The sequence below is a fragment of the Suricata suricatta genome, chromosome 3 (assembly GCF_006229205.1).
Source record: "Suricata suricatta isolate VVHF042 chromosome 3, meerkat_22Aug2017_6uvM2_HiC, whole genome shotgun sequence".
NCBI lineage: Eukaryota > Metazoa > Chordata > Mammalia > Carnivora > Herpestidae > Suricata > Suricata suricatta.
The window spans coordinates 43,301,538-43,315,070 of NC_043702.1; the positions used below are offsets into that span (position 1 = coordinate 43,301,538).

The 13,533-nt window shown below is 38.7% G+C and overlaps 1 pseudogene; it reads left to right on the plus strand.

Annotated features, from left to right (window-relative positions):
- The first annotated feature begins 9,235 nt into the window (after positions 1–9,235).
- Positions 9,236–12,947, plus strand: LOC115286968 (annotated as a pseudogene).
- The last annotated feature ends 586 nt before the right edge of the window (positions 12,948–13,533 follow it).

Below are 13,533 nucleotides of genomic sequence, written 5' to 3' on the forward strand. Positions count from 1 at the left end.
AATCGGAAAACATCTGCATGATACAAATACACACACACACACACACACACACATTCTTACAGAACTGTGCATGTCAAGTGCCACACTGAAGGCACACTTTGCTAAATTGCTGCCTCAGGAATTTGGGTTGGGAAATCTAGCAGGGCACAGCTGTTTATTGGATGGGGAGAAAAGAAAGAGAGGCTTTTGGCAACCAGACAGTTTTAAGGTATTTTCAAGTTATAAAAAATGGACCTAAAGAAACATTTAAGGTTGTCAGGATGGAAAACTGGAGCTGAACTGTGGTAGCATGTCTTGTGGCCAAACCTGGTACCCAGATATGCAAAACAGTTTCAGGACACATAGCTTGTCGGCCTCATCCCATAACGTTGCATAATGTGACCGATCATGTATGGATTTCACAGAAGATTCATATTCTGCTAGACTGGTATAGAGGATTTGCTCACATCCCTCCCAAATCTGATCTTTCTAATCTTTTAAGAGATGCTCACATGTTATTCCAACTTGTAGGAGGGTACAGGGGGCTGGTCCTCGTTCAGAAGGAATCTGGAGAACTAGGCCGTTCCCACGTTGAGGAGGAAGGCGGACTCTTAGAAGTGCAAGCTTCACTCTGATTAAGGACCATTTCGGAATGTTTCTACCTCTGATAATGACTATATTCATGTTTTATGATCTTACAAATTTGCTCTGGAGTTGGAAGGCTGGCAGAGGGGCACAGCAGGCAGCGGCAGAGGGGGCGGAGGAGGCCTGGCCACCGGGACCGGGAGCCGGGGTGTGGCATGGGCTCGGCAGTGCCTCTGGTCCGTGGCTGCGTCCTGGGGCTTCCCTGCAGCTAAGCAGCGGGGCCTGGAGTGGACGCAGCGGCAAGGTGGCCCAGCTGCCTGCTGCTCCCTGGCGCCGCCCACCAGGCCTCTGCAGTGGCGCCGCCAGCACCCCACACACAGAGATTTTAGTAAAACGTGCCCAATTATCACTACAACGGACTGTGATTGACTAGCGATTGTAATGTGTTAGGTAAATATCAAACACCCATTAAAAAAATAACTGAAATCCAGTGTCTGAGATTTAAAGAAAAAGACATGACAGTTTTATTTTTTAATATTTTCCCCCTTAGTTTATAATTTTAGAAGATTTTAAAAATGTCAGACCTATAATCCCAAGTTTTTCAAGTGTGAAGAACACTTCTGTAAAAAAAAAAAAAAAAGAGGCTTATTTTTGAGAGAGCGGGGGGTGCACGTGCGCACCCACTCATGAGCCCGACAGGGGCAAAGAGAGAGGGAGACATAGGATCTAATCTTGATGTGAGCCCACATCTGCTTAAGCTACTGAGCCCTGAGGCCCTCCATGAAGAACCCTTTTTAATGTAAAATGTTGTATAGGTCTTTATGTGATCATGAGTTTTTTATTAAGCAATTAATATCACTTTTATTAATAAAATTATTAATATTCCAGTCTAGTTAACATACTTGTTATTAGTTTCAGGTGTACAATATAGTGAGTTAACATTTCTGTACATCCTACAGTGCTCATCATGATAGGTGTACTTAGGTCCCTACTACCTATTTCACTCAGGCTCCCACCCACTTCCCCTCTGATAACCATCAGTTTGTTCTCTACAGTTAAGCATCTGTTTCTTGGTCTCTGTCTCTGTCTCTGTTTTCCTTTGCTCTTTTGTTCTGTTCCTTAAATTCCACATGTGAGTGAAATCATGTGGTATTTGTCTTTCTCTGGCTCACTTATTTCATTTAGCATTATGTTCTAGCTCCATCCATGTTGTTGCACATGGCAAGATTTCATTCTTTTTTGTGGCTTAATATTCCATTATGTATATGTAATATATATTTTAATGTTTATATATTATATGTATATATATCTTCTTTTTTAATGTTTATTTATTTTTGAGAGAGAGAGGGGGGAGGGAGAGAGAGAGAGAGAGAATATGAGAATCCTAAGCAGGTTATGTGCTGTCAGTGCAGAGTCCATTGTGGGGCTTGAACCCATGGGGCTTGACCTGAAATCAAGAGTGGGACACTTAATCGACTGGACCACCTAGGCGCCCCTACATACCACATCTACTTTTTCCATTCATCAGTTGATGGACACTTAGGCTGCTTTCATAGATTGGCTATTGTAAATAATGTTGCAATTAACATAGGGGCGTGTGTATCCTTTTGAATTAGCATCTTTTTAGTAGTGCAATTACTGGATCCAATGGTAGTTCTAGTTTTAATTTTTGAGGAACCTCCATGACGTTTTCCACAGTGGCTGCACCAGTTTGTATTCCCACCAACAGTGCAAGAGGGTTCCTTTTTCTCTACATCCTTGCCAACACTTGCTGTTTCTTATCTTTTTCAGTTTAGCCATTCTGACAGGTATGAAGTGATATCTTATTATAGTTTTGATTTGTGTTTCCCTGATTATCATTAATGTTGAGCATATTTTCAGGTGCCTGATTGCCATCTGGATGTCTTTGGGAAATGTTTGCTCATGTCTTCCTGACTATTTTTAAATTATATTATTTTTTTGTGTTACATAAGTTCTTTATATATTTTGGATACTAACCCTTTTCCAGATAGGTCATTTGAAAATATCTTCTCCCATTCAGAAAGTTGCCTCTTAGTTTTGTTGATTAGTTTTTTTGCTGTACAGCAGCTTTTTATTTTGATGTAGTCCCTATAGTTTATTTTTATTTCCCTTGCCTTAGGAGACAGATTAAGAAAAATGGCTCAGTCAGAGAAATCACTTCCTGGGTTCTCTTCCAGGATTCTTATGGGTTCATGTCTCACATGTGATCCTTAATCCATTTTGAGTTTATTTTTGTGTGTGATGTAAAAAATGGTCTACTTTCACTCTTTTGAATGTAGCTGTCCATTTTTCCCAACTCTATTTGTTGAAGAGACTTTTTCCCATTATATATTCTTGCCTCCTTTCATAAAGTTTAATTGACCAGATAATTGTGGATTTACTTGTGGGTTTTCTATTCTATTCTATTAATCTATATGTCTATTTTTATGCCAGTACCATACTGTTTTGATTACTACAACTTTGTAATATAACTTGAAGTCCAGAATAGTAATACTTCCAGTTTTGTTTTTATTTTCCAAAATTGTTTTTGCTACTTGGGATCTTTTGTGGTTCCGTACAAATTTTTGGATTGTTTGTTCTAGCTCTGTGAAAAAATGCTGTTGATACTTTGGTAGAGATAGCATTAAATCTGTAGATTGCTTTGGGTAGTATAAATATTTTAACCATATATTTTTCTTCTAGTCCATGAGCATGGGATGTCTTTCCATATCTTTGTGTTGTCTTAAATTTCTTTTATAAATGTTTTATAGTTTTCAGAGTACAGGTATTTCACCTCTAAGTTTATCCCTAGACATTTTATTGTTCTTGGTGCAATTGTAAATGGAATTGTTTTCTTAATTCCACGTTTTGCTCTTCATTATTAGTGTATAGGAATGCAAAAGATTTCTGTACATTGATTTAGTATCCTGTGACTTTACTGAATTCATTTATCAGTTCTAGTCATTTTTTGGTTGAATCTTTAGGGTTTTCTATAGATAGTATTATGTTATCTGCAAAGAGTGGAAGTTTTACTTCTTCCTTACCAATCTGGATGCCTTTTATTTCTTTTTGTTGTCTAATTGCTGTGGCTAGGTCTTCCAGGACTATGTTGAATAAAAGTGGTGAGAGTAGACCTTCTTATTTTTTTTCCTGACCTTATGGGAAAAACTCTGTTTTTCACCCTTGAGTATGATGTTAGTGGTGGTTTTTTTATGTAAGGCCTTTAATATGTTAATGTATGTTTCCTGTAAAACTAGTTTGTTAAGTTTTTATCATGAAAGGATGTCCTTTGTCAAATGCTTTTTCTGCATCTATTGAAATGGTCATATGGTTTTTATGCTTTCTCTTATTGATGGAACATGTCACATTGTTTTTGCAAATATCAAATCACCCTTGCATCCCAGGAATGAATCATATATTTGATTGTGGTGAATGACTTTTTTAAAATGTATTGTTGGATTTGGTTTGCTAGTATTTCATTAAGGTTTTTGTGCTTATGTTCATCAGAGATGTTGGCTTGTAGTTCTCTTTGTTGTGTGTGGTGTTTTGGTATCAGAGTGATGCTGGTTTCATAGAATGAATTTGTAAGTTTCCCTGCACTTCTATTTTTTGTGAAATTTTGAGAAGAATAGGTGTTAACTCTTCTTAAAATATTTGGTAGAATTCACCTGCGAAGCTTCTGGTCCTGGACTTTTAGTTTGTTGGTAGTTGTTGATTACTGATTCCATTTCTTTACTGGTTATTGATCTATTCAAACTTTCTACTCCTTCCTGTTTAAGTTCGGGTAGGCTATATGTGTCTAGGAATTTGTCCATTTCTTCTAGGTCGTCCGATTTGTTGGCATGTAATTGTTCATATGTACTCGTAGAATTGTTTGTATTTGTGTAGGGCTGGTTTTTACTTCTCCTCTTTGTGATTTTGTTTATTTGGGTTCTCTCTCTCTCCACCTCTCTCTTTTGATGAGATTTGGCTGATCTTTTCAAAGAACGAGTTCCTGGTTTTCTTGATCTCTTCTATTGTTTCCTTATTTTCTACATCATTTTTTTATGCTCTGAACTTTATTATTTGCTTCTTTCTGTTGGTTTTGGATTTTGTTCTTCTTTTCTGGCTCCTTTAGGTGTAAGGTTAGGTTGAAAGTAAGGTTAGGTTTATGTGTAAGATTGGGTTTGAGATTTTTCTTGCTTCTTGAGACAGGCCTATATCACTACAAATTTTCCTCTTAGAACTGCTTCTGCATCCCAAAGACTTTGAACCATTGTGTTTTCATTTTCTTTTGTTTCCATTAATTTTTGACTTATATTTTGATTTCTTATTAACCCATTCATTGTGTCATAGCATGTATTTATCCTCCTTGTATTTGTACTCTTTCCTGATTGTTTTCTTGTAGTTGATTTCTAGTTTCATAGTGCTGGGCTGGAAAAGGCATGTGGTATGACTTCGATTCTTGAATTTTTGAGGCTTGTTTGTGGGCTAATATGTGATCTATTCTGAGAACATTCCATGTGCACTTGAAGAGAATATGTATTCTGTTTTAGGATGACATGTTCTGAATATATCTGTTAAATCCATCTGGTTTACTGTGTCATTCAAAGTCAATGTTTACTTGTTGAAATGTTTGAATTATCTGTCCATCTGTGTAAGTGGGCTGTTTAATATCCCCTATTATTGTATTACTATTGATCAGTTACTTTACATTGGTTATTAACTGTTTTATATATTTGAGTCCTTCCATGTTGGATGCATAAATATTTACAATTGTTCTATTCTCTTGTTGATTCTCTTTTATTGTATAGTGTCCTTCTATGTCACCTACTATGATCTTTTTTTTTTAATTTTAACAGGTTTTTTTTTAAAACATTTATTTATTTTTGAGTGACGGAGGGAGACAGAATGTGATTCGGGGAGGGGAGAGAGTGAGAGAGAGACACAGAATCCAAAACAGGCTCCAGGCTCTGAGCTGTCAGCCCAGATGTGGGGCTTGAACTCATAAACCATGAGATAATTACCTGAGCCAAAGTCAGATGCTCAACCAACTGAGCCACCCAGGTGCCCCACAGTCCTTGTTTTAAAGTCTATTTTGTGCAGTATAAGTATTGCTACCCTAGCTTTATTTTGACATCCATTCACATGATATATATTTATCCATCCCCTTTTTATTTTTTAAATATATTAAAAAAATTTTTTTAAATGTTTACTTTTGAGAGAGAGAGACAGATAGCAAGCAGGGGAAGGTCAGAGAGAAAGGGAGACACAAATGAGAAGCAGATCACGAGATCATGACCTGAGCGGAAGTTGGCCGCTCAACCGACTGAGCCACCCAGGCACCCCATCCATACCCTTACTTTCAAGCTGCAGTTGACTTTAGGTCTGAAATGAGTCTCTTGTAGGCAGCATACAGATAGGTCTTAATTTTAATCTGTGCTGTCACCCTATATCTTTTGATTGGAGCATTTAGTCCATTTACATTCAAAGTAATTTTTGATAGATATGTATTTGTTGCCATTTTATTACTTGTTTTGTGGTTTAAAAAACTTTTAACATTTATTCATTTTTGAGAGACAGAGTGTGAGTGGAGGAGGAGCAGAGAGAGAGGGAGACAGAATCTGAAGCAGGTTTTAGGCTCTGAGCTGTCAGCATGGAGCCCTATGCAAGGCTCAAACTCACAGACTGTGAGATCATGACCTGAACTGAAGTCAGATGCTTAACCAACTGAACCATCAGGTGCCCCTGTTTGTGGTTGTTTTTGTAGTTTTTCTCTGATCTCTTCTTGCTGTCTTTCATGGTTTATTGCTTTCTTAAATGACATACTTGGATTTCTTCCTTTTTATTCTTTGGATGTCTATTCCTGGTTTTTGATTTGTGGTCACTATTAGGTTTGTATAGAACATCTTAGGTTTGTATAGAACATCTTATCTTCTGCATATAGCAGTCTATATTAAGTGGATGTTTGCTTAAGTTTAAACCCATTATTTTTCTACCCATCACATTTTAGGTACGTGGTATTATATTTTACATCCTTTTATTTTATGAATCCCTTGACTCGTTTTTACAGAAATAGTTACTTTTACTACTTTTGTGTTTATTTTTCATACTCTAATAGTCTTTCCTTTCCACTCACAGAGTCCCCTTTACCATTTCTTGTAGGCCTGGTTTAGTGGTTATGAACTGCTTTAACTTTTGTTTGTGTGAGAAACTTTTTACCTCTCCTATTCTGAATGATTGCTTTGTTCTGTAGACTGCTCCTGGCTGCAGATTTTTTCTACTTTGAGTAGATTCTGTCACTCTTGACCTGCAAAGTTTCTGCTGAAAAATTCACTGATATCTTTATGGGGTGTCCCCATAAGTATGTAACTGTCTTCTTTTGCTGCTTAAAATTTTTTTTCTTTATCCCTACGTTTTGAATTTTAATTACTATGCGCTTGGTGTGGACTTCCTGAGGTTGATTTGGTGGGAGAGTGGGGATCTTTGTTCTTCCTACATCTGGATATCTGGCTCCTTCCCCAAATTAGGGAAGTTTTCAGCTATTATTTCTTCAAAAAAGCTTTTCTGCCTCTCCTCCTCTCTTTTCATCTTCTGGGATTCCTATAATGTAAATGTTATTGTGCTTGACGGAGTCACTGAGTTCCCTAAGACTATTCTCAATTTGCATATTTTCTCTCCCTCTCATTTTTTTTCCAGGTGGTTACTTTCCATTACTCTTTTAGGTCATTTATTTCAATTCATTCCTCTGCTTCATCTAGCCTGCTATCTAAACCATCATGTGTATTTTTAATTTCACTTATTGTGTTTTTCATTTCTGACTGGTTATTTATCTTTTGGTCAAGGGTTTCACGATGTACTACACTCTTTTCTCAAGTCCAGTGAGTATCTTTATGATCATTACTTTAAATTCTCTATCAGGCATATTACTTATATCTGTTTGCTTAGGTCTCTTGCTGTGGTTTGGTTCTGTTCTTCTCTGGGGGGACATATTTTCCTGTCTCCTCATTTTGTCTCTCTGGGTCTGTTTCTGTGTTTTAGGAAAGTTGGCTACCTTTCTTGCCTTATGAAGAACAGGTCCTGTAGGCCCTGCAGTGCCCCAGGGCCTGGGGCTTCAGGGAGTGTCTCCTATGTGTATTGCATTGGGCTCTGCTGTTTTGAGTCCTGGCCTCTTTTTCCTTCAGTCCAGTTGTCTGGACAGGTTCTCTTTGCCTGTTGTGGCCAATGTTTGGTCCCCAGCAAGGATGGGGGATGTTGTAACAAGACAGGTGCTGTGAAATAAGACCTGCCACAACTGGGACTGAGGTCTCAAAATGCACAAGTCTGAGGGGCTCCTGGGTGGCTCAGTCGGTTTAGTGGCTGACATTGGCTCAGGTAGTGATTCTCACCGTCGGTTAGTTTGAGCCCCACATTGGGCTATGTGCTGACAGCTCAAAGCCTGTGGCCTGCTTCAGATTCTGTGTCTCCCCCTCTCTCTGCCCCTCCCCTGTTCGTGCTCGGTCTTTCTCTCTCTTTCAAAAATAAATAAACATTAAAATTTAAAAAAAAAAAATAAAGCACAAGTCTGAGATGAGGTGTTGGAGTATTTGCACTGGTTTTCTGGGGGAGGGGAGCATAGCACTGGGACGAGGCAAGTGGGACTAGGAAGGGTGGGTCCTCCAAGTGTGAGGGTCAGGCTCGGGGTAAGCAGGTTAGGTAGCGCGTCTTGTTGCAGTGCTGTTTCCCACAGATGGCCCTGTGTTTACGGAAATGGCACCTGCCACCTCCTTTGTTCATGGCAGGTTCTCCCCATCATCTTTGCCTTTCTAGGCCACACTGTGATGTGAGTAAATCACTCTCCCCATGTCTGCTCCAGGCATTTCAGCCTGCTGATTCTATGCTTGTCTGCAAGGGCTGTTTGTTCTGCTGTTTCTTTATGGGTGGGGTCTCTGTGTCCTATTGCCCTCAGCCTCTCCCAGAGCCACCTGCTGATTTTTATAATTTTAGGCTTTAAGGCCTGGTGGTTGTAAGAACTCACAAAATATGGCCCTTCTCACTTTCAAATCCAAATGATTCATTTAACCCGTGCAGGCTCATTATAATGAGTATTTTTTAAATGAGAAAATGTATCAGAAAAAGCTATACTGATGAATTAATATATTGAAGTGAACCTGTATTTTATTAGTCATGGGCTGTATGTGGTGTTGTGGTGAGAACATGAGCTCTAGAGCCAGACTGCCCATGTTCTAGTCCTATTCCTTCACTTCCAGTGTGTAACAGACGTAACCTCTATATGTATCAGCTTCCTAAAATTTAAAATAGTGAATAATTGCACTCATTTCATAAAGTTGATGATGGTTCATTGGTATCTGACATGCAAAGCCCTTAGAGGGCCTGGCACAGAGTATATTTACTTGAAAAATAACACACACATATATATCAGACTCATTTTTTAGTTAACATGTAATAAGTGTCCACTGGGCTGTATAGCTTGGAGACTAAGAATAAAGTCCTAGAGGGCAGGGGCTGGGTATGTGTCATTCGTCTGCATCTTCAGCACTAAGCCTGGTGCCTGGCAAGTAGTAGATGCCTGAGTGAATTAAATCAGACATATTTGGGTTCTAATCATAGCTTTGCCGTCTATAAGCAGCCGCCTCGGTTACTTGACCTCTCAGCTATAAAATGAGGAGAACTTCATAGGTTTGTTGGGATAATGTGTTCATGTAAGTACTTGAGACTCTGTCACATATAGCATCAGAGGTGTTTGCTGTTAGCAAGAGTTCAAATGCTGACAGCCTATGGAATTGAGAGTCTGAGATGTGAAAAACTGTGTATGTCAGCCTGTTCAACTGTCTGTCAGAGCTGTCGCTAGAAAGCCCTGCCCAGGAAAGCAATCTGTATCACCTCTGTTTCTTCACTTCCTCCTCTTCCTGCTAACTAAACAACAACAAAAAAATTTTGTCTTCCTTTGATTGCTCTAGTGTGGAAGGCACTGTTGTATGGCTACCCAGTAGTTATTCCTTTATCTCTTGCTCTCAGAGCCGCAGTTTATTTGGAATGAGGGCATAGATTAGATTTTTGTTCCAATCCTTCATTCCCTTTCTGTAATAAAATTATACATCTAAACCTTTTTGTATGTGACTTTGTAGCACTTTCCACTGGAGCAGGCAGTGTATATATCTTTGCCCAGTTTGTGTTGGAATTGGCCAGGCAATTTGTTTGGCAAATGGAATGTTGCTGTATATGACATTAGCAGAGACTCTAAATGTGTTTGTGTGATTTTTATCTGGCTTCTTGCACACCTACCGTTTGCCATACGACTATTGTAGGGTTGTCAGTAGTGTCAGAATAAGAGCATGCATGGGGCAGAAAACACACACGGTCTGTATCCAAGTCCAAATCCCAGCCAGCCTCAGCAGAATTACAGATGACCTATATGTCTATAAGTGAGGAACAGATGCCTGTTCTTAGGGACCACTAAGATTTGGGGAGTTGCTTATTATGAACATCACAGTAAAAGCTGGCTAATATAGGCACTTGTCTGCTTAGTTCCAGAAGACTAATCATAATTAAGATAATCCTGTTGTCCTTTTCCATATAAGAGAATTTTCCAGATTTGTATGAAGCTAAATGTGGCCAAATGATCCAGTCTTGGCCAGTGAAATATATAATGATATCTACTGGAGACTTCTGGGAAAGCTTTTGCCAAGGGGGCATTATAGGGGCTGAAAGTGGTCTTTCCCTTTTCTTCCTTGCTTGATGTGTCAGTGGGCATCTAGAGACCATAATTTGAAAACACAATGATGAAAAACTAACAGCTACACATGATGGAGCAAACAAATAGAAAGTCTAGGCTCCTGATGACATGGCTTAGGGGTTGACCACCATCAACAACTACCTTTCTCTACATTTTATTTAGTCAGATTATTTTAGCTTCTTGCTTTCCAAGTCATTCTTAACCTACTATAGTTGAAATAAGGTCAAATTCATCATCTTAGTCACTATTTCTCTGAGGTAAGTGATGAATAGGAAAAGGGAGCTATGTGATCACAGGTCTCCTCGCACAAACCTTAGGAAACCTTGTTTGTTAGGTTATTAGAGCCTGATGTGTATGTGTAATTTTGTTTGCTTGGTTTTCCTGTGTTGCCTTTTTGTAAAAATGTTTATAATAACAATGGACAATTAGTGTATGGGTACTTTTAACCAAAAGTGTGGTGGGGACAGATTTGGATACAGTATCCTGGGCAACACTGGTGCCTACTATGTCAAATTGTTATTTCTTAAAAGGAAGCTGTGTCAACCATGGAGTCACAATAAGAACATCTCTTAGAGGGTTGCGGGGCAGGTGGGGGGCGGGTGGAGGGCTGCCTAAGGTAATCAAGAAATGTGTAATGTTTGCAATGCTACCATCTTCAACTTGGACTGGGTGTATCCTCACTGTAAATTTGGAGTATGTGTGAATTGCTACCAAATGAAAAGCAAAAATTGCCACCTAGAAGACTATCCCTTAGCTGGGATGAGTGAAGAGCTGGGTTTATGAACCAAGGAACTTGATGCCTACATAGATCAGTCTTGAAAAAGTTCCTTATAATGTTGGGGACTATTCATTTTGTAAGAGCAAAATGTGGGATAAAGACAAATTGTCCTTGTTAAAGCAATAAATTCAAGCTCTTCTCAAATCCAGCCTCAGAAGAAGACATTAAACAGACACCTTTAGTGAGAGGAAAACCTATCTTAGTGTTGTGCTTCTGTAGAACCTCTCAGTTTTGGAAGCAGCAGCTGAGGGCAAGAGTGTAGCCTCCAAGCCAGCCAGCAGCATAAAGTTGACCTGTCCAACCAGCACTTTTCCTTAAATTGGCTGGCAGACCTAACCAGAGGGAATGCCAACACAAGAACAAAGACAAAATAGACAAAAGAATATACAATCATTGATATCTTTGCTTCTTTGGTAGAAAACCAGACTTCTCTGATTCATGTAAGAATCTTCAGGAATGATAATAAGCATGACATTCTGATAACTCCTCACTACTGGCTGTGTGGTAATTGCTTACTGTGCTTGCAGGATCTCAACAATAAGAGGGACAGGAATGTTTTGGGGGAGTCATGGGAACAAGAGTAGCCAGCAGTGGTGTCGGGATGCATCATAAACTGAATGCTGGATTTTGAAAACCTTACTCTTTCATCAGAGAGTTTGGTCACCAGTAAGTTGATCTAGTTAACTGTATGGCGACCTTAGTCTATTTGGGCTGGTATAATAAAATACCATAGACTGGATAGCTTAAAAAGCAAACATTTACTTCTCACAGTTCTGGAGATTGAAAAGTCCAAGACCAAGGTATTGAAAGATTTTGTGTCTGGTGAGGGCCGCTTCATGGCTCATAGACAACAGTCTTCCTGCTATGCTCTCACAGGACCGAGGCAAGGGAATTTTCTGGGTTTCCTTTTATAAAGGGCACTGAAACATTCATAAGGACCGAGCCTAATCACCTCCCAATGGCGCCACCTCAAAATATCATCACATGGGAGGATTAGATTCAACAAAGGAATTTTGGGGGAGACACGTTCAATCAATAGCAAGAACCAATGAAATTATCAATGAAGTCACAAAAGGAGACTTTTGAAAACACTTTTGAAGGTGTTCCAAATCTCTTGAAAAATGAAAAGGAGTTAGTGATGTTGAAACTTAAGGACTGGCTTTCAGGAAGAAATTTTAGATATATAATGCCTTACAGGTTTGGTGATCTGGTGGCCAACATTCCACTGCATGAGTACACAAGGAGATGGAGAACTGCATTTTGTCGCTAGGCTACCAAACTACTTTGACCAGATTGGGGTCCCAAGATGTATGGTGCCTATAGAGTAATTATTCTGGAAGATCAAAAATGTGGAATAACATCTTTGCTGAGACCTATCTGATGCAGCTGGTGTCGTGGTTTATGTGGGAATTTCAAAAGGACAGTGTGGCTGACAAGTCCTTAAAACTGTCCAAGATGGAAATTTTCATGAACGCATAAAGTAATTTATTGAAGGAAAAGAGAAGCCAAGGACCTTCTGGTACATATGTACCACTAAAAACACAGAAAAGTTATGAGCATTTCTTTAAAAGTTATCAGAAAACAAGTTCAGGAAAACCCAGCAAGCATGATCTTACTAATCAGATCTGGTATTTAGATCTGTCACTAAGAAGCGTCTTCATCAAGAGGATGGAGTTGAAGGCTGGGCAGTTTTAAGTTTCTCAGAGTGTGGTAATTCCATATGAGGTTCATAACTTAGCTGTATCAAGTGACTGATGATTTTGTTTCTCAGAGCATGTTAAACAATGTTCCTGGATTACTCAGCAATTCTGTTATTGGTCACAGAATCATACCAATCATGAACATAAATTATAGGCGAAGAATGTTATCTACCATGCAGTTAAGTGTTAAATGTTTTGCACTACTCATATAAAAAAAAAAGTTTGCAAAGTACCTTTGCTAAAATAAAAGTAATATAGCAACAAGCCATGTAAGGCAAAAACTAATATATTTGCAAAGAGAAATAGATGCATTCATCATCATGATTAAAGACTTCAATACCCCTCCGTCATGAACAGATTCAGCAGGCAAAGTTTAGTAAGGACATAGTCGAACTCAACAACATTATCAATCAACTGGTTACAATCAACATCTATAGACCACTTTATCCAAAACAGCAAAATTCATATTCTTCTTAGGCTCACATGGAACATTCACCAACGTAGACCACATTCTGGACACAAAACACACCTTAACAAACTTAAAAGAATAAAAATCAAACAATATCTTCTCTTAGACCACAGTTGAGTTAACTAGAAACCAAGAACAGAAAAATAGGAAAATCCTCAAACGTGGAAATTAAACAACACACTTTTAAATAACACATTGGTCAAAGAAGATATCTCAGGAGAAATTTTAAAATACTTACATTTTCATTTTCATGTAATTGAAACTTATCAAAATACACAGATGCAGTGAAAACAGCACTTGAAGAGGA